Here is a 20,035-nt window from a genome sequence, read left to right on the forward strand (position 1 = left end):
CCGCTCTGTTTCAAAGCTAATACCCAGTATGCAAATTCTGTTGAATGCGGCAGCGCAGTAGTAATTCAACAAGAGACAGAAAACAAATCAGTCTGGGTTTAGTTGCTTTGATCAACAGGGAAACAAAGCACGGCGGTTGATTTCAAAGAGGAAAGTTTGACTGATCGTTACTGTGGCATGAGGGAAAATCAGGGACTTGTTGTTACAACAGGGAATATTTGACTATGCTCCTGTACTAAGGTGTGATGGGTTTTGCTAAATTCATTTTATTAAAAGAATCTTTGTTTTAATTTAAATGAATTTTTCAGGGTGCAACTGCAGTTTTCTTATTTAAATAATGTGGATGCGCTGCAGGACCAGTTGTTTTTTTTCTATGAACAGTAGAATGAGATGAAGCAGATTGTAATGAATCATTTAGGAAGAGGCAGGGTGGAAAATGACATCTTCACTTCTGCTCTTAACCATCTGGTGGCACTCTTCCAGCTTTTAAAGACCCAGGAGTGTGCTTCATGTGCAGTCCCAGAGTGGGACCAAAAGCTGCTGCGCCCACTGAACAAAGGCTTTTGTGATGGAGATCACATTCAGTTGATCCGTACAGTAACAGCAGCACAATCAGATAAAGCATCTATATGTGCAGGCGCTGCTCATGTTTCTCCGGTATCTGTTGAATCCTGCCGAGTTTGCATTGTGAAGTTCACACATGCATGTTGTGACAGACAGATCATGATTCATGAGATGCATCATCTAATGATTAGATCAGTGAGTTAGGACCTAGTCAGTGAACCACACTTCCGCATTATAACTCATTAACTGCTGAGGTTGGTTCATCATTGTCAGATCGACTAAGATATAAGAATCACTTTCATTTAAATAATATCGCTTAATTAGGGAGAATCTCAATTGGTTATAATTTTTTCCTCATGAGCTAAAAGCTAAATCCCTGGAGTTTCCTCTATATGACACGGTTGTGGTCACAAAATCTGTTTAGTCATTTATTTTCGTCACTATCAGTCAAAGTGAATTTCTGTAGGATGTGAGTTTCAACTGTGAACACATTTCACTACGCAACAAAGTAGTGGAACGCGGCCCCTTGTGGCAGCCGCCCTTTGTGTGACACAACGATTAACCAGCAGCAAGTCGCACCGTGAGCTAATGTCCCCCGAAGAATCAAAATGACCCTTGTTGTGAAAGGACTTCAGTCGAGCCCCTCTTCTCCCTGAGTGGCGGCGGCCCCCTTGCTCCACGCCCCCTGTTTTTGACTGTCAGCAGCCCCTCCTCTCCGCCCCTCCTCTGCCCTAATGAGCCTTCTCCTGGGGCAGGGCTTTACCCCCGCCAGGGGTAAAGAGGCCATCATGTTGCTCATCTAAAGACGACACATAGCCATGACTTCCCCCTAATTGTGTGCCTGTGTTGGCTCATTTGTTTTTGTCGTTAAAAATTCCCCCGCATATTTCCCCCCTCCCCACTGATAGACCGGCTGTAAGCAATTTGGGGGAGCAGATCGTTTCTGCTGGCTTGGGAGGGCTCTGAGGCCCCTCTCTCTGATGTGTGGAAACACCCACAGACACACAAAGACTTGCAAAAGTACAATAACAATATTAAACACGTGAACGCACCTCTCTATTCATGCATCCACACAAACACACACAGCAGTGAAACCCCCTTGGGACTGTTTGCGTCTGTGGCAAATTTCAAAGTAGTAAACATCAAACCCAGACTGGCTGCGACCTGTAGGAGAGGAGACCTTTAGCTGGCACATTAAATATTGATGCGCTAAAGTTATGCAGATTGTTTATTGACCGGCTACACACATGAAATGGGGGGAGGACAAAAAAAATCCTGCCTGGCTGGTCAACTCCACTCCTGATGTAATTAGTTTGATTTCTGAATGCGATTTAAATGTACTTCCTCTTCATGACAGTCAGGTCGTAATTCCAGGAACAAACAAGCAATTGAGAAAATAATGAAAAAATATTGTGCTTTGCTTAAGTGCTCCTCTGGAGTACTGCTCGAGTTTGCACAGAATGGATCCATGACTGCAGACACAATTAGTCTGTAATACCTCAATCACACACAATTACAGCTGATTCAGTGTAAACAGGACCCTCCCCTCTGTCACTTGACTTGGCTGTGACATTTGCCAGGTGGTGTTTTGCCTTCACCATGCTCAGGGAACTATTAGTCTAATGCCCCACAAGCATCCTGTTTCTCACTGGAGGCAATTAAGACACAAATATGGTGACCCTTTGAACACAAAGGATCGTTAGCAGGCAGTCGGATCACATACTTTTTTATTTATTTAAAAAGGGCATGATACCAGAATATCAACTGTGCTCTTTCTCAAATGTCTTTGGAAATTTTACATTGAAATCTTCACGACCAATATATCAGTTGGTGAAATGTTTTACCTCTTAAAACCCATATTGGCCAGGTTCTTCTTTATTTTTTCCAGAGTCAAATGTGAGAAATTTTCATAACCCTGATAATATACAAATCATTTTTATGAACATAAAAGACAGAGGAAACCAGCAATTAATCACAATGGAGAAGCTAGAGCCAGAGAAAGAATTATGGATTATCAAAAGTTAAATGCAATTACATTATTTAAATCAAATCAAAGTTGAATCAAGTGTTGCTCTCCAAGGTCAGCGCAAAGACGGGATAGTCATCATTCGTCTCTCAATAGAATCCCCACAATCTGGCTCATTTCTTACCACAGTAGTAACACTCCACTATATATGAGAGAAATACTGTGTTGAGCTCACTTCTGCTCACATATGCCGTTTCCTGTTGACGCTGAATTGAAAATGTATGTGTCAGTAAGTCACAATCTACTGAGTCTTTGCTGCGTCATCAAAATTATCCATTCAGAGAGATGCTATCTTTCTTTTGTCAGATTACCGGGGCTTTATCTCCTGATAATCAAGCGGTTATTAATTACCTATTTGTCAATATTAGATTGCTCAACATCTGTCAAGCTGTAGGAAAATAAGACAGTGTTGAGTTATAGAAAATGTATTCAATAATTCTATAATGTTATAATAACAATTATAGATCATTATTTTCTATAGCACTTATCTAAACAAGGTTATAAAGTGCTTGATGTAATTCTAAATAGATCAAACAATTCCCATCAAGAGCAAACACTTGACGACGTTGGTAAAGAAAAAACTACATAAGAGGCAGAAACTGAGCTGTGACCTCGAACACACTGACCTAAGGAAGCAGCTGATAAATGGAATAGTTGTGTCTCAATGTTTCTTTAATTGGGAAAAATGTGTATTAAAAAAAGACCTCATATTCAGTGCTTTTCTTTTTCTTTTTACGAATGGATAAACAGAGTAACTACTAATTTATGCAGGGGTATTTAACATGATACAGAGCACATAATGCTGCATTGTTCACGACGGTATTACTTTCTTATAATCATGTTCAGAAAAAAAAACTGTTCACTTAAATTGCACTTTGAGCACATGGGCACGAGCCGGTAGGAGTCCGACTGATAATGTCAGCTTCCCGTTAAAGACGTCCCACTGTCAGACAGCGCTGAGATGTAAATTGAGCTCAGAGAGTTTAATCAAGACACTGAGGCTCTTTTGTTTTTGAGTCACACTACCTGCTGCAGAGAGCAGGGATGTGGAGGAGGGACGGGGGTTTCATTTGTAAAAGGACAAGCAGCAACATGACACAGTGACAGAGTGAACCGAGGAAGGAGGAGGTGCGTTTTTTGCCTCAATTTCTTTAAAAAGTAATCCTCCGGTCATTGTCTCTTTTTCAAGTTGATGTCACATTCCATGATGTCATTAGCAGTCATTGTGAAATCTCACCTCTGCAAAAGATGATATCACTGATCCAATCCAATTTGCAGTTAAGGTTTACACTGTGCAGGCTCATTATGAGAGACCCCGATGAAGAAAATCTCACAAAAGTCAGTAAGAACACCCAGGTGAGTCACCTAAATCAGATATTGGCAACCGATACGGTCTCCGGTGCCTGGCGCGGCCTTGATGCTGGTGCCAGCCAAGTGTTTCCAAGTGTTATGGCATGTCCTGACCTTCTGTTCCTCCAGCCTGCCCAGCATGGGTGCATTGCTGGGAAAGTGGCCCGAGCCAAGCAGCACCATGTGGCTAATCCCTTGATGAAAGCGCGGTGCCAAAAGATACGATACCTACAAGGCTGGCACAGTGGAGGACCACGTCAGCGAAGAACTACAATGTTCCCTGATTCATCCCAGAGAGCTGCAACAATAGATAAACGCAGAGATAAAGAGGGAGACAGTGATGCAGTGTTTTCGCCTTAGGTGAGACACCCGTTACTGTCTTGACATGACAGGGAAGACAGAGATCACAGGAGATGCTCAGGAGAATGGGCTTGTGCTTTGTTTGTGCGTGGCAGAGCTCCTATTGCTGATACAGTCGTTCATAACCCCTTTTTGAAGCTTGTTATTCCACACTAACACACACACACACACACACACACACACACACACACACACACACACACACACACACACACACACACACACACACACACACACACACACACACACACACACACACACACACACACACACACACAGAAACACTCAGATGCATGATCACACAGTTACACACCTACACACACCACATAGCACAGCAGATGATCATACGTTTGGGCAAAGGTCCTTTTCACATCTTGCATTGTATGTAAATCAATAGCACAGAACGCTCCTCTTTTTCCCTCCCGATTCCTTTCATTGGAAGTGTTCCTACAGATGTCAGCCACTGTAAATACCAGAAAAACTAAATCCTCACACTCAACACGTTGAGGGAGGGTGAATCTATGCTGGCATCCATGCTCCAGTGAGCAGACAGTCGAAGGCGTCAGTGTCGGTTTACCTCCATGTTTTGTTAAGACAACCCAGCTGACAAAAACACACTGATATCTGCAGAGAAAATTTAATTAGAACCCGTTTTCAAGTGTCGTCAATGCATGAATGGATGTTGTGATGGGCAAGTGTGTCCGTCTACCTAGCAGGGATCTGCTGTGAAAGAAAACTCTGGAGGGGAGAGAGAGAGAGAGAGAGAGAGAGAGAGAGAGAGAGAGAGAGAGAGAGAGAGAGAGAGAGAGTCGGGGAGGGAGAGCAGGCTTTTGTGTACGAGTGCATGTAGGTGGAGGGGATTATGCTGACAGCCTGATTGGCATGCAGGTGGAGTGCTGCCGTCTGAGTGCAGAAATTGCAGAAACCCTCTGACAAGCAGGTGCCACTCAATCATGCGAGCACCATTCAAGCCCTTTTCCTCAAAGCACAGATGGCGAGGGACTGAATAACGATTCCGCCGCCGTTACCCTTCTAAAATCCACACAAACACGAAGAAGTCAATTTCCCTCGAATAAAGAAGTCAGCTCACGTCCAGTAAAACAGTACACTGCTCCGGCTGATAATGATGCTAAATAGAAAAATAGATGAGTCCATGTGAAATTATGTGTGTGCAAAACTGTCTTATCAGCATTTCATGCTAACGTGACAGCTTACACTGCATTACACCAGCAGCGGATCGCTAACGTTGCTTCTGCATTGTGCCTTCGGGGAGGTTTTCAAGAGGTGGCTTCCATTCCCATCCGGCACTCGCACACAATATGGCGACACAGATCGTGTCAAAGTCAGGCTCTGCTATCGAGCACCACGTAATTGTGTGGCCTCGTGGCGAGCCGGCGCATGGGGTTCAAACTTGCCTTCAGCTATATTCACCCCACAGCGCTGTCAAAACTAGAATAAGTGAAAAGAGGCAGAGCGAAGGAGTGAACGCATCAAGTTTGCTGCCTCGAGGGAATGATATAACCTTTTTTAACAGGTCTGCTATAGAAAAGGTATTACAGGGATTTTTGAAACCACACGGGAGCTTTGTAATGGAGGATACGGCAGGAAATAAGGTGAAGAGAATCACCTCTGCTTTGACAATAAATGACGTATTTTTTGGGGGGGGTGCAGAGGTCTGTAATGCATTTCAGTAATGGCTTTCGCACGCAGACTATTTCACAGTGACTTATGTTCAAGATTCTCACTTTTCTATTTGAAAATGTCGCACATTTGAATGTGAACCGATTCCAGTGACAATTGCATGAAAGGGTTCTTTCAGCAAACTGTGACCGCTGCACAGATTACTAACTGACACCTCTGCAGCCGATCCAGTCTCAACACCGTCTGATGGCCTTTAATTCAGTTTATCACCGTCACTCCTTTCTCCACGTTTCTCATCTGTGCCCAGACTGCGAGGCGACACCTGACCTCAGAGGGTCCCCGCAGGTTAACGCAAAGCCGAACAACTTAGAAGACTGACAGTACAATTTCGGCCAATAAAGCACGGAGAAGAGGCCGGATAAGCAAACAGAGGAAATTAAATTAAACACAGCACAATCCCCTATCAATGTGACAATTAGCTCCTATCAGCATTTCTGCAACCTGCTGTGTCACAGTATTTAGCAAAGGAACAAGTGTAATAAAAGAGGTTATGGGAGGATTAGTCAAAGTCATCACACAGGAAAACACTGCTCAGTACTTCCCCCCATAACAAGGATACAGCACTAAAATGTTCTTGTATATAAATGACTACTCAAAGCAAGGGATGAAACAACTAATGATACAATTCAATTATAGCGTTTATCTTTATTTTACTGTGATGATTTGGTTGATGTCAGAATCAACCATAGTTATCACTTGTCTCCAAGACGCAAGCGCAGCAAGCAACATGCATTTGGTTGGCGTTACGTTGGTGTTACATGTGCTGTGTGGTCATAGCTAGAAAATGCTAGCATCCCCAAAATATCTCTTGTTTTCCGGCCCTGCTTTAGTTAAATTTTTTTCCCACATATGTTTGCGATTACTACACAGTTTCAAATGAAATCTTTCTTTGATGGGAAAAGAGTCCGTGTTTTGTCATGGAGTAACTGCTTTAGTTTATAGACCAGCCAGTGTTTTGGATCCTGAGGGGCTCGCAGTAACATGCTGACACCATTGTATCCATTTAGTTGAAAATGAGAGGAGATGTGCCTCGCAGTTTTATGATCTTATCCCACTTGGCGAGATTTCTGTTGCTCCTGGTGTATGTCTAACGCCCAGGGCACGGAAAATAGAAAACATGCTCGTGTTCCGTCCTTCTCTCTCTCTCTCTCTCTCTCTCCATGTATGTGTGTTACGGTTACAAACACCTACATGAAAACATTTGTCTGCACACTCAAATTCTTGTGCGTGGGTGTTTGTAACCACTGAGTGCTTGCCCCTTGTTTAGAAAAAAAATAGGGAAACTGTGGTACGTGTCCTCTCCAAGCCTCTCAAAAGCAACATGTTTTACCTGTTCCTGGTATCTGTCCATCCTGGGCTGAACAGATCGCCATGTGCAGAGTCAGTGAGCAGATCAGAGCAGGAGGCTTCAGATTGAGTGCTGGCTGTGTTTACAGTCGGATGTCTATGATGAGTGACCTGTAAAGAAGAGATGACTGTCAGAGGCACATATCACCGTAAAGTGGTAAACTACAGACTGTCTGACACGCACTAACTGACTGAGGTGTTTTTATGCCTCCATGTCTGCAACAGACGTGGGAGGAACCATTACTTTCGAGCTGTCCTTCCATCCGTCCAATTCTAGTGAAAATGATATCTCAGGAACACCCTGGACTCAAGGATTGACTGATTGGATTTTGGGGGATCAAAGATCAAAGGTCATTGTGGCCTCCCTTCCCGTGATTGGCCATGAGACAAGAATTCAAACGTTAACTACGATAAAATACACATGATACCAATGAAATGCCTTTCAAGTTTTCATTATATATGAGCCGGGACAGACATGAATGTAGAGTGCAACTTGAGTGGTTGACAGAGGAGGACAACCACAAGACGGTGGTTCAATTTCCTCATGCGTCATCATGACTCTTTTATCAAAAGCATAAAATATGCGTGCGAAAGTCCAAAGCTCACCACATTGGTACACATCATTCGTGCAGCTACATAGACACAAAACAGTCAAAGTGCCTCCGGCTTTACAATCAAATGCCTACTCTGAAGATATGGCTATTAATATTTTCTTTTCTTTTTTGTCTTATTTTAGTTTTCTTTTCTTTTTTTATTCTCCTTCATTTTGCAAAGCACTTTGTAACCTTTTTAGATAAGGGCTAAAGAAACAAAGTTGTTTTATTATTATTCATTATATGTCTGTGAACATTAAATGGTGGAAATCCAATCAGTTGTCAGTGTTAAAATTATAATACAAAATACAGTGAATATTAATCTTGTTTGAAAAAAATAAATAAACATCCATTACAGGTCATGTAATAACAAAAACCAAATCATAAGAAAGATGGACAAATGGACATGACAGCTGCCATGCAATTATCAGGAAATTTCCGCACCACCACCTTACTCACATATTTAAATCCACCATGTTTGCAGGTTACATTTATTATAGGGGTATGGTCGATAAACCATTGGCCAAGATAACCAGCTGTTAAAACCCCTCCAGTTAACTGAATATGTGCAGCCTCTGGATTTCACTGTAAAGATGCACATCTGGATCCCCTTGGGTTTCTATATACTGTCAAACATATAACCCCATCCAGTAGACTGTACTTAAAGATGGGTGACATGACAGCTCACCAAACTCGAAGCCAAACCATCTTGATCGCCCCCTGATGGCAGGCTGTAATATAGTTAATGAATCCTGCCTTCACCATGTTATTGGATGGGACATGGGCCAAATTAAAAAGTCAAAGTCAGACTCTGGCTCCAAATGCTCAAAGATGGCAGCATTCGCCAGAATATTTTGGCTTCATTTCAAGACAGTGGGGAGCAAGAGGAGACGTGTCGTCCATCTTTATATACAGTCTATGCACCCACCATACAAATGACATACAGACCAGTTCAAGCAAATTCATTTGAAGCACAAAACAAAAGCCTCCAACAAGCTTCAAATAAACATTTCGACATGCAGAGTTAGGGAAGCGAGGACTGAGGTGCAGTGCCAAACAAAAAACTGCTGAGATACACAGAGGGGAGTAAAGCGATTACATGTCATAACACACCATGGTGAAGACTGCGGGTGTCCTGCCACTGTGTAAATCACTACCTGCGCTCCCTAGGGATTTCTCAGTAGGTGACAGCTCCAGACAGTGTTTCACCTACTCCACCAACCTCCTGTGCACACTGGTCAAAAAATATAGACACACCAAGAAATATTACTACAGAGAGGATGACAGTTACTGTAATCTCATATGTGCTGTTAAAACTTGTGGGGTGACCACACTGAATCTTTTTTGTGGAGGTTAATGAGTCACCCATTAGAGGTACAACATCTAAGAAACTCATTTAAAAATCTTTCATAGGATAAAATTGTTCAGGAAAGAATAGATTTCAGGATTGACCTTTAATTAATGATGTGATAATCTTTGGAAATGGCCTTTTACAACAGGCACGGGCAGCATTAGTAAGTCAAAGGTTTCAATTAAATAATGCAAAGTAGCAAAGAGTCTGTATAAACCTAAGACATACTCATTCATGCAGGTATCATTAAATAATATCTGTGTTTAGAAGATAGTTATAAAATAACTAATGGTAGCGGTTATTTGGTTCGAAAAGATTCCAGCAGCCCGACGTGCAGCAAATTGTTTGAGAACAATTCCATTGAGGAACACTACAAACCTAATGAAGCACTTGGCGATGCACAGATACATTTGAGACCAGAAGGATTGCATCATGTTAAACTGTTGGAAAAGAGGTATCGGTTCTTGCACCACTCAGGCACCAGTCCTGTATTGATTTAGCAAAAGTATCTGCAAAAACCCAGACGATACCCAACACTACTGACAGGAAATAAAGTTTGATCCGACTGAGACGGATTGTTAAAAGGGAGTTTTTTTCTCTCCACTGTCATCAAGTGCTTGCTGTTGTAACTGTTGGGTTTCTCTATAATATTGTAAGGTTTGACCTTAATATGTAAAGTGCCTTGAGATAATGTATGTTGTGATTTAAGCGATATCCAAATAAAAGGTAATTTAATCCTTGGGTAAAGGATTCAACAAGAAGAATTCAAATAATTTCTGTCTTATTGTGTCACGTGAAATCCATCGAAGGCTCTGATGGTTTTCTGTTGAACAGACTTAGGTTTTCTACTCCAACACAAACGTAATAATCCTTTACTGCTACAAGTGACAGTTCTGGTAACAGAAATGTATGCATCCGTTTATCCTCCATCTGTGGTGACATCTGTTTCATATTGTGTTCTCTGGCTGTTTGTAAGCGTTTGGCATGGACACAATTCAAATGTTATTTTTATCTGAGCTCACAACGCGAAGGGAGGGAGGCCCACTTCAGTATGTACGGTTTGCTTTGCCAGTTTTTAATTATACTTATCAGAATGACATAATTAATGTGCGTGTTTCCCTCAAAAGAAAAGGGAGCTGTTCATATGTCAGTGTCAGGTACAAGTGCAAATAGAAATCACTTAAGCTAAAAGCCAGCGTGAACCTTATGTCTCTCACGTTCCATCTTCCACAAGGTCGCGATCTGGACAAGTTCAATGATCCTGGTCAGGAGTCAAGATTACGGTCAAAGGACAGAGTGCGTTTTTTTGGATGGATCTCCATCTGTGAACTGGCCATGAGGGTCACAGAGGAGACACTTTACACTTAACTTAATAGCAACAGTGTGGTTCACTATGAGGAGGTTTCATGCAACTACTTGCCCGGGGTTGCCATATGGTGAATTCATACGGCAATAAATTTCAATCAGGACATAAAACTGTCCAATCAAGACCACACAACTACAGGAGGAGTGATTTTTCTCTCTTATGCCTTTAAATTAACTTTAAAAAATAATTACATTTTGAATTTAATCCTCAAAATAAAAAAGGTTTACATATTTTTCTAGCAAACCATATTTCAGCTACTGTACCGAGGGCACCACGTGCTCAGATATAACAGTTAAAGTATCATTTTCTCTGATGTAGTGGCAGCCCTACACATACATTTTGTCTTTAAACAGGGTCCAGATTGAAGAGTAATGGAGCCTATGAAATCTAAAAGGGGTTGGTAGCCATGCTAAAAGAAGCCGGATTCACCACACACCATTTCACACACACTGGACTGAGAGCGGCAGCAGAATGTCAGAGGTGTGTGCTGTTTGAGAAACCAATGCATTTATACAGGCTTAACTTTCACTCAATACAGAGGGGGATGGTGCACTGTGCCAACCATGAAATTAACTATTTCAGAGACATGTCAGCTCGAGGAAAGCGGCTCCACACACCTATGGGGCTACCAGCTCGGCTGAGTTAAAGCCCAATGTAAACACTGTACACGGCTACAGAAAAATCTATACTGTACAAAAGATGCAGAAAATAACACTAGTCTTTTTATCTATCTTTGAATCCTGACACACACAGTGAACCAGCCGGTAAAGGAGGAAGATTTTGGACATGTAAACCAAATCAACCAATTCAACCCCAACAATCTACCTCACCAGCAAATGACCAATTCACTTGTGTGGATTTAACAGGCCTAACACTCTAGACAGAGCTTCTAACCCCACACAGTGTAGATATTGTTTTCATCCCCGTCTCTGTGCGGACAGAAAAATTCAACAACGCATAGATAGATTTCCACCCAACTCGATGGGTGCATTACCTGGGAAGGTATTTCTAGATTATTACCTCCACCAAGGAGGTTGTTGTCTGTTAGTTAGCAGCATTACACAGAATGTATACTACAGATTGCCATGAAATGTGGTGGAAGGACGTGGTATGGGTTTTTGACATTTCATGGAATAATTCTTGGATCTTGATTAGAAACATCAGGCACATTTAGGTGGTTTGTACAATTCGGTGTGGCTTGATTGAATTCAAGGGGACTGTTGGGCCTCTTCTATTACACTTTTGGAGGTGATCGATCTAGAGTCAAAGTCGACCATAATATGATCCCAAAAATAAATTTTTCCAAGATATCTTCACAATTAATGGGGCTAGAGAGACAATCTAAGTCTTATATTGATCAGAAGACTATTCCCCATGATATTATACCAGATGACAAGTGATTATATGAAGAAGTCATAAAATGATGTCACAAAAAGGCATTTTTCAAAGCTTATACAGTAGATTGAAAACAAATTCATGATTGATAGAAACTATGTATTAAAAAAAAGACATCTACAGTATAGTGTAGTAACGTTTGTGTCGACCCTCTGATGCTTTTCATTGTCATTTGCAACCTGGTCTTCAAATTCTCAATCCAGCTAGAGTCCAGGAAGGTGAAAACTCAGCCTCTGATGTTGGGTGTCATTAACATATTTCTACTTTGCTTTTAACTAATCCGGCTTAAAATGCCCCATTACTTTACACAGGCTGAGTTAGCTTTGTATGACCGCAGTGTGAAGTTCCTCATTTATCCGACCATAATCCTGTGAATATAAATCCTGCTGCAGTCATGTTATTACTTACCGAAGGTGACTAATGAGCTTGAGGTGAGAAGTGAAACTTGTCAGAGTGAAGAATAGGACGGGGGGGCGAGCTGAGAGGGTCAAGTCTTGTGTGAAAGGAAACACGGAGGGTGATTAAAACGGCCGAGAAAGAACTTGAGCAATGAGGTTGTGATTAAACTGAAAGGACAGACATTATGGCCGTCCTGTCATTTAACACCTTGATTGCACGTCTGCCATGTCCCTGTCAGACCGACTGCTTCATCAAATGTCTTTGTCTGGTACCAATACTCCATTCGGTCCTTGGCTTTTCCCCTGAGACCAAAGAGGACACGGGAAAAGAAGGTCAGTAAAAAATGACCAAAAATATATAATGACTCTAACCTTGAAGAGTTTTCAGTTACTGAAGCCCAAGTATTTCATTAACATTAATTATAATGTTTAAACTATGCAGGAAGAATGGATTTATGGATGACAATCACCACTTTGGTTCAGACTGAAATATCCAAACCACCATTGAATAAGTTGCAATTTTATATAAATATTCATGGTCTCCAGAGGATGAATCCACATGACTTTGTCCTTCTGATGGTGCTAGATGGATACTAAAGACCTTAAACACAACCAACAGGTTGTTATGTGAGTGAAATGTGGTGCAGATATTTATGTCCCCCTGAAAATGAACCTTGGTGATCTATTTATCTACAGAAGCATCAACATCAGATCAAAACTCTGTCTTAATACTTCTGACATAGCAAACTGACATATCACCATCAGCTTTTATGTTAAGGGCTAATAAGCACATGTGACAAGAAAACCTAAGCTGCTTTCAAGCATGCAATGAAGTCCGGACATTTTCCTGAAACGTTTGGAAGAGGTTGTATGTGTGCAAATCTCTGAATGAGTTGTTCTGGTAAAAAATTCTAAATGTTTCAACAGTGTTTTCCTTCCATTTTGTAGGCTGCTCTCCCCACAGCAGAGTAGTAGTAGAAGTGTTTCTCCACCAGCGTGTCCGGCCTGAACAGAACCGTGGCTGAATAGAAAAGATTCCTATAAGATGGAGAATAAAAGACCAGTTTGAATCGAGTCAGGGAGAGAATTATGTTCAAATCGCTTCTTCTCTAACTGCTTTCAATAAAATGCCTCACAAATTGGTGAGGGGTTGTGGGGTTCCACATCAAAATGACAGAATAATTGTGGCTAAGGGTTTTTTTATTGGTGGAAAAAAATATTCTGAATAGAGAGGCCACAGAGGTGGACACTCGGCGTGAAGCAGCAGTTCTTATTTTTTATGCTGAATTCTCTCAAAATAATAGAGTAGATAACAGCTGGTTTGAACATTATAAAAAAATGTCGGGCATAATTTATTGTACACAGTTGGTCGACATCTTCATTCTCTTTATCATCATAAAGCTCAGACACCCCATTCTGCTCCCCACCCAGGAGGTCTGGCCCTTCCACTGACCCCAGTGTACCCCCTCAGACTAAACAATGATGCTGGGTCACCTCCTCGTGGCCCAAGACAGATGGCTGGCTCCTCTTGGGGGTCGCCACCATGGCCAAGGTCACCTCCCCTGCTTTCGCTGCACCTGCACCCCAAACCCTCCCATCATCACAATCTTAATTCAGACCAGCGCACAGCCTTTCCGCCAAATCACCGTCTCCCCTGTTAACAGGGTTCTGCTGGTGTGTGCAACACCAGGATGAGGAAACATATCACCTGGAAAAAAAAAGGTGCCTGCAGTACCGTTTTCAAAGGTAATTTAACATGAAGACACAAATTAATGAGTTGATATATGTATTTCTGCAGTCATTACTGACGAGCTGGTCTGTTTTCACTAATTAAGACATGATGCAAGCTTGGCAAAAGCTGACAACGGAATGGAATAACAATAAAAAGGCAAAGGAATAATGTGTTAAATTACGACGATGCCTCCCTTGTATGACCCTGAATCAATTGGCACCTGTGTCGCTCTAAGAAATGCTCGGCAGCTGACCGCTGAAGAGGGGGAGCAGTATTGGCAGAAGGCTGTGATCCATGTGACAGGCTACATGTCACCGTCACTGGAGTCCCTCCCTCACCCATTCAATACAGCAAACCATCAGATCAATGTCCACAGACACAGTCCCCCCCAAAACTAATTATGTGAGCATTTTACACTGCCAAGTCCCCTGCACGTTTTGTTTATGCAGGCCTGCAATTAGTGGAATAGTCAATAAAAGACTGGGGGAGGTACCGTGAAGGAGGAACAATGGCGGAAAGTGCGTGGCGGAGCCTCGGTAGAGCTGCGACTGCACGGACAGCACCGGCAGGCAGAAGGCAAGGCTGAGCGAGCTGGAAACGTTTGACGTGAAGAGACGGACTGTTCCTGTGAGTTCCTCACAAGTCCAATGAGGTGCCAAAGTCCGCTCTGCAGCATCAATTTCCCAGAAGTGTGACGCTGGTGGGTCTTTATATCACTTCGGCACGCACAATTAAGTTGCTGTGAATATTTATGACGGGTTTAAAGAAATTATTCCCGCTCCCCCAGGTGTCACAAAGTGGCTGTAATCAGAATTTAGTAGGAGTCTTCGTGCTCTCTGTCGATAACCTGCTTGTCTACAGAGAGCAGTAAAATCCAGAGCTCCACGCTGCATCTAATGCTCTGGTCAAGTACCACTGAGCTCAGTTACAGCAGCAGCTCAGGATCCCATTCTTCTTACTAGTGGTGCACGCTGCATAATGCACTTACGTTAGAGAACAGTTTTCCAAGTTTCTCGAAATGATGAGCTTAAAGAAAAGATACAGAGGAAAAAGTTGTTAATCCATTTTGACAGACACAATCTACGGCTGTAAATTCTGTCTAAAAAAAGGTAATTTAACAGACATTAATCCAAACGCTAAGATGAAGGAAGTTTTGCCTCGTGTGTGTGTGTGTGTGTGCGTGTTTGTGAATATTCGCTCAATACATTTCTGCATGAGTGCAACACAGCAGGAGGGGGAGAGCAAAAGGATTTAAATTAGACGTTTTTTTTCCACAGGGATATAATGATTGTTGCTGTTCACGGCAGGTCTCAGGCCCACCATCTGTCAATAGAGCTATTTTGAGTCAGTCTGAAGCCCGTGTGGTTGAAATCCTGGAGGCGGATTAATATTGGGGATACAGTTCTGTCATCATCTCACTCCAAATCCTGATCATTATGTTCCGCTGAGGATATAAAGACAGTTGGTTTGTCACTGAACACAATAACGCTCACGTATGGTGACACTAACTCCACTCTGTGGCACAGCCCATAGATTTCCGTGTTAACAGTAGCAGTCAGCGTTTTAATTTTCCTCCAGAGAGCTACCAGGCCTGGGCTACCAGCTTGTAAAACCTAAAGACCTACGCAGCACAATGCTTCGTATGCAGTCTAAACTTTAATTAAATTAAAACCTTGATTTCCCTCAGCTGAGAGCTCAACTCTCCTGGTATTAATTATGCTGCTCTAATGTGTGCACTGGCGTGTTTGTTCACTGGCAGATGATCTATCCAGAAAGCATTGATCTGTGACCATCTCAGGCCTTACCTTTGCTTACATCAGATCGGGAGATGCCAAACTCTGCAATGCAGTTTCTCTAATGAAGGTTGCAGTCACAAATATTGACGGAGACGTGGATATTGATGCTCATAGATGCTCAGTTCCATCAATTATTACAGAAATAACTAATTACAGTGTCAACTATGTCATTAGATTGAATATTTTCAGAGTTAACCGAATTTGTGGCCAGTGACTATGAAAATGATCTGAACATACAAAACTAAAAATGGCAAGACACAAATAATATATGGCGAGAATGGCCTTCAGTAAAGTGCATAACTCCAGCAAGGCACAACGATCCTCTTAATTTCAATCATGCAACACCAAATTGTGCACACTCATCGAGATCAGTCCCCTTAATATCCCAGATTTTTTTTATTTTACTTAGATCCATTAATTATTCTCTGACCAAATCAGTGAAAATGTCAGGGAACACAATGTTGAAGAAATTGCTAGAAACTTCCTGCATCCGCCCCTTTGTCTAGGCCAACATTTGATGGGTTCTTTCTCTGGGCCACGTTACAATCCTCCACCAAGTTTCACAGAAATCAGTGCAGTAGTTTTAGAATTTTATGGTGCGGTTTACCACAAAATGTTATTTTCCAATAACTTAAGAAATTGAACTGGCCTCATTAATATCTTTAAGGTCATCCTACAAGATGTTAAATAACTGCTCCAGCTTTTTAAAAACACAAGGCTACATTGACAATCTTTAATACTCAATTTCAACTACTCTTGGATTCCCATTTTAATTGTTTCCCTTCCTGCACAGAGAGTAAACAGTGTGACAAACTAAGTGACAAACTGACAGTGCCCTACAGGTATGCAGACAATTAGGAAAGCCTCCATGTTTGATTTTATTCCCTGCAGCTGTTCTGCTGAGGCCTGGAGAATGGTGGCGCCTTCTAATCAGCGACAACGTAGGGAGCTCCCATGTGTGACCGAAGCCCCCTAGACAATCTGAAATGAGTCAAGAAAAATAAGCGTTAGCCCCTCACTTTCACCCACACTCCCTCACAATCATTCCCCCTTTTTGCTCTCTCTCATCTCTTAGCCTTTCTCCAATTGCTGTGTGGCAAGCCCCAGTGTTATCTACAGACAGCAGCCTTGCCAGCTTCAGCCAGTGTGTATAAAAAAAAAATAAACAAGATCCAGTCTCAAAACTTTGGGGAGGGAGTCTTATCAAATGCCAGGTTCTTCAAATGCCTCAAATAGGTTCAGAAACATCTGAGAACAGACACACATGTGCTTCAGACATCTGTGAGCAACTATCTCCTCATCCATCCATCTATTTATGGCCATTTATGGCATCATTGAAGGTAAAGTCTCAGGAAAACTGCTGTACAGGTCACTAGAGCATTAGAGGAACAACACATGAATCCAATTATTTTCTCCATCCATTGATATTTTTCCGCTTATCCAGACTTGGGTCTAGGAAGTAGCCAGCCAAGTAGGGCCTCCAAGGAGTCCCTCCCTCCAGCCACAGTTTCCAGCTCTTCCTGGGGAATCCTGAGGTGTTCCCAGCACAGCTGGGATATGTAGTCCCTCCAGAAAGTTCTGGATCTACCCCCAGGTCTCCTCTCGGTTGGGCTCCCCCAGTAAACCTCCAACGGAAGGCGCCCAAAAGGCTTCCTGAACAGAGGCTTGAAACATCTCAACTGTCTCCTTTCATTGTGAAGGAGTGGCAGTTCTACTCAGAGTCCCTCCTGATGTCTGAACTCCTCATCCCATTGTTACAACTGAGCCCCGCTTCTCTACAGAAAAATCTAATTCCAAACTGTTTGAATGCAGGATCTCGTTTTTTCCGGTCACTAACCAGAGCTTGTGACAATAGGTTAAGGGTTGGAGCATCAATCAATTGGTAAATCAAAAGCTTTGCCTTGCGGCTCAGCTCCTTCACCATAACGGTTCGGGAACGCCTGCATTACTGCTGATGCCGCACCGACCCGCCTGTTAAACTATTTTCTTTCTTGTCCTAAAGGGAACAGCGCCGTTTGTTTTCGCATGTGCTTAGGACTGACTCTCTCAAATTAGGTTCCCTAGAACATATCACAATAATAGTCTGCTTTTTTCCCCCTATAATTTGTTTTGGAAGGAAAACAAAGGTTTCCCCAGCTCAAACGCTTTCCTGACATCCGCAGCACAACAGAGGGAAGCCCTCCTTCCTTCCTTCCCTTATCTGAGGGGAAGACTCTCTTCATTCTGAACGCAGTGGTGAGAATCTCTCACAACATCAAAGCGTTGCAGAGCATTTCTCCGCCCAGAGAGCTAATGAGAGACGACCATCCTGTACGAGTGCGATTACAGCAGCTTCATTAAGGGGTGAGCTGATACGGTGCGCTCGGCTCTGGAGCGGCTGCCTCTGGGAGCTCATCTCCTACACAGAACTCACTTCCACTGAAGATCAGGTCTGTCAGCAGTGAGTGACGGGGTTAAAGCATTCCTCTGATGACTCTCTCGTTTTCTGTTTTGATCTTAAGAAAAAAAAAAGGAGTGCTTTATATTGTAAAAAAAAGAAATGAAAAGCAGGTTGAAAGAAGGCGGCATGTAAAATAAGTATCCTGACAGAAACTGCTGCAAATCCTCCTCAGGGTGAGAACATCTAGTGTATACAGCCGAGCAGTTTCATTGCCTTTCGAGCTTTTGCTTCCCTTCAGAAAGGGGGGAAAAAAATACAAAGGGACTCAGTTAGCATTACCTGTCACAAAACATAAACCCAACAAATCACCAGAAACCAACTGAGAGCAAGAAACAGAAGGAGAGGGAATAAGAACAACTTGACCCTGAATTTCACTCTACACCAGTAAGTTTATTACTGGTGTAGAGTTTATTTCCCACTACAGATCTCAGCAGCTACGCATCACAGCGGCCGGCCTCTGTATTTACAGCCTGGACACCCAGCACTGATATTGTTATGGATTATTCTGTAAAATTGGTCTTGGTAATTTATCGTGGTTTATGGTTAGATTAATTGCTTGACCTTTGTGGTCCTGTGTGTGTGTGTGTGCGTGTGAGAATGTGTGTGTCTTAGTGTGGAAGGGCAGGAAAAAAAATGAGAAAGTGGATGTATTAATTTATACTAATCTACTAATCAAAATGATGATGGGAATATAACATGTATATAATACAGTTACTTACTTATGGGATGAGTAATCACCCGATCCCACGTTACCTTTCAGATGAATCAGAGACAATAGATGTGACTCCACCTTTTGATATACACATCACTGCCTCCTCCCCCCTTCTCTTTCTTTATCTTTAAATGGGTTGAATGATTCAAGCCTTCAGCCACTTCTCCATCCTCAGCCCCTCTTACGATAGTTGCATTAGGTCTCCCATTAAAATCAGCAATATTTTATGGTAATTCCTTTTGAAAAAAAAAAAAAAAACCTTGTTGCTGAGGGAGATAATTATCTCTATTATTCAGGATCTCGTACCCAAGACGCACAGGGCACAGCCTCCCATTAGCTCGAGGCCGTTCTTACCCACAAGTGGAAATAATTGAAATGTGGCAGATGTTTAATTATTGCCATTTTAAAAACACAGTAGTAATGAAGAGCATCATTCCAACATCGAGTACGATAATCACACATTTCACAAAGGAGAGTAATTATTCTCGGAGTAATTTAAATGTTGAACTAGTGAAATGTTTATCAAGTTCTCAATCTATCACACAGAGAAAAAAACCTGCTGCTGCAGAGCAACGATACGGATTCCAGGATTCTGAAATGGCAGCGACACAGGAAAATGCCAACGTCCAATTTTAACTACAGACAGGAGCAGAAAATCATATATGATGATGTACGATATGTGCAATACCATGGCAACATGATGGATCAATGGCCGGTTTTGAAAAATACTTTTCTGCAGGACACCAAAGGAAGCGTGCTGGCCTGATATGATCTGGAATTCTCTTAATAACAAGGGTAGGCACAAGGGCAGCGCTCTCAAAGGACATCTATTATTCATCTGAGGATCTCATGAATTAACAATGAGATAATCTCACCATATATGTTTTACATCATAAACAGGAAA

General features: G+C 42.2%; 1 long non-coding RNA gene across 1 annotated transcript in view; it reads right to left on the bottom strand.

Moving 5' to 3' along the window:
• Positions 1 to 20,035, bottom strand: part of LOC118116755 — a 65,214-nt gene that overhangs the window by 20,180 nt on the left and 24,999 nt on the right. Inside the window, exon 3 of the long non-coding RNA XR_004697690.2 lies at positions 7,332 to 7,459. This is a non-coding gene — a long non-coding RNA (uncharacterized LOC118116755). The remainder of the gene's footprint in view (positions 1 to 7,331; positions 7,460 to 20,035) is intronic.

Source organism: Hippoglossus stenolepis, chromosome 10 (assembly GCF_022539355.2).
Source record: "Hippoglossus stenolepis isolate QCI-W04-F060 chromosome 10, HSTE1.2, whole genome shotgun sequence".
Lineage (NCBI taxonomy): Eukaryota > Metazoa > Chordata > Actinopteri > Pleuronectiformes > Pleuronectidae > Hippoglossus > Hippoglossus stenolepis.